Here is a 2,500-nt window from a genome sequence, read left to right as displayed (position 1 = left end):
TCACATCCAAAGAAAATCATTCAACACAGAAGGCATTTTTCTTCAATTTTCAACAATTACTATAGTCTTTCAGTATATAAAATCAATCACGCAACACGGTCAATACTTTCTGTGCTGCAGAATGTGAAACATATAGATGAATGAACATTGACTTTTGAAATAGATTGGCCTGCAATGTCTCTCTGATAATTACCCCAGAGGTGGTAGCTGTTTGTCTTCACATGTCAGTCTCCTATGAATAAACACAGCAACTTACTCCCCATATTTGAAATAGCTAATGGTTAATTCATAATGTACTCTTTCCATTCCTCAAATACTATATAATACTACAGTTGTCTTTGAATTGTAGTGTGTCCAAATATACAAACACTCAAGTAAAGTAGACCTACACGCATGTTTGACACATGAATGTAAATGCTAAATCTGTTAACCCCTTATAACTTATTTGCCATTTTTTTACAATTTTAAAACATTTTAAAATAGTTAAAATAGCTTAATCTACAAGCTGTCAATGTCTCATATAGAATTGGCTAGTTTTAAATATTTTAAAATAGTAAAGAAATGGTAAATAAGTTAGGGAATAAGGGGTAAGGGGTGGTGCAAGATAGGCCCCCCCGAGCCAAAAGCCAAACCATAGGTTTAGGAACGATGGCAAAACTAATGTAGATCTTGCCATTGCCATTGCCAAATCCCAACTCCGCGTGTTGGGGTTTCGATACACTTGAAATCAGGAATCAGGAACAGGAGATAGGCTCCTGGCTTGATAAGGTTAATGTTTGTGTTGCTCACTGAATTTACGGTACTTGTCCAAATGAGACTTAGGGTAGTGGTATACGGGATGACCTTTTAGTCATAGTTGATGGTCACTGAGGGGGCGCTTGTTTTACATGCGCTGCTCCGTGCTTGCGGTTATGGTTAGATTAGGGTTTGAGGTATATGGTTGTCGTTTGGTAGAAGCCGGCGCTACAAGCGTCCCATCAGCGTCCATTGAAAGGCTCTGCGCTTAAGGTAGGCCCAGTGTTATACAGCTGGTCTCATAACCATGAACTGTACACACACACACACACACACACACACACACACACACACACACACACACACACACACACACACACTCTCTCCTCGTCACGACACCCTCATCTATCATCTAAGTATTTCTTATTATTTGGTCTGTGGGTCACAGGCTCTGCAGATTTCACGGGTCTCTGCTCCTTATCTAGATCAATTCCATTCAACTTCATAGGAACCCTGAGCCTTGCTATTACGTAATTGCATTTGGGCTGATAATGAGTGCAGAGCAGAGGTTTTAGCACCTGTGATCTCAGGAGGTAGAGGGAGTTGGCCATAAAAGATCACTTGCACGACTCACATAATGCTCTCCTTTTTTAACAATATTTTTGGGGGATTTTCCTGCCTTTATTTGATAGTAGTAATGCTATGTGTGTACTCACCGGCATGCTATTTTATGCGCAGGCTGCAGGACCGTTTTGTTTTTTATGTGGAAAGTTTGGCCCCAGCTTTTGTGTGAAGTTAAATAGATTTAGAAAAATAGGTCATCAATGATGGGGCTGTGTCACTCACAACCCTATTATTTCTCAATTGAAATCGGTCAAAGAGTCATTTTGCATTTACGTACTACTACTACAACATTGCTTTTAATTGATCTTTTATTTTTTATTTTTGTTATTCATGTCCTCACTGTATTGCATTACTGCTTGTTCTTAATGTTGTTGCCTTGCTTTTCTTTTATTCTCCATTTTTCTGTAAAGCACTTTGTCATGAAAGGTGCTATACAAATAAAGTTTTATTATTATTATTACCAGTAAGACGCGCAAACGCGGGAAGCGAACGCAGCTCGTACATATTTGGGTTTTTTTAAGATTTATTTTTAAGTTATTATTTTTTTAAGTTAAGTTTTTAACTTAGCCATAACCATATAAGGAGTCCCCAAAGCAGCTATACGTCCAAATATGGAGTGTGTTGCATAAATCACAAACAAATCACTCAGCTCCATATATGGGCAGTTGGGCACAAAGGTGGGACACACACACAGACAGACACACACACACACACACACACACACAGACAGACATGATCTGCTAGGTCTCATAGTAAGTGCTCACTGCTTTCGCAATTATTACTACTACTACTACTACTACGGAAATGGTGGCAATGGTGGCCTAACTGTTAACTCGTGCCATAAACGTCTATTTACGTTCAATTAAATCCAATGCTTTTGTGCCATAGTCGTATACAATATACATTTTATATCACGTTATATTGTCATTTGTTTTGCCCTGGCCCGGTTGCTATACGTAATGCCTTGCTCCACCCCGCCCGGCCTGCATGGGTTGTGCGCGTGCACCATTCACTTATGCCAAAGTGTTTTAAATGGACTCTCACCAGTGGTTGGTTGGTGAGTTCATGTATATGCCAATGGTTCCCAAAGTGGGGTCCGGGGACTCCTAGGGGTCCTTGAGGGAGTTCCAGCTAAATGATA

Source organism: Protomyctophum bolini, assembly GCF_963924005.1.
Source record: "Protomyctophum bolini genome assembly, chromosome: 9".
Classification (NCBI taxonomy): Eukaryota; Metazoa; Chordata; class Actinopteri; order Myctophiformes; family Myctophidae; genus Protomyctophum; species Protomyctophum bolini.
The sequence above is the reverse complement of the archived record's forward strand: the minus strand, read 5'-3'. Positions refer to the sequence as shown.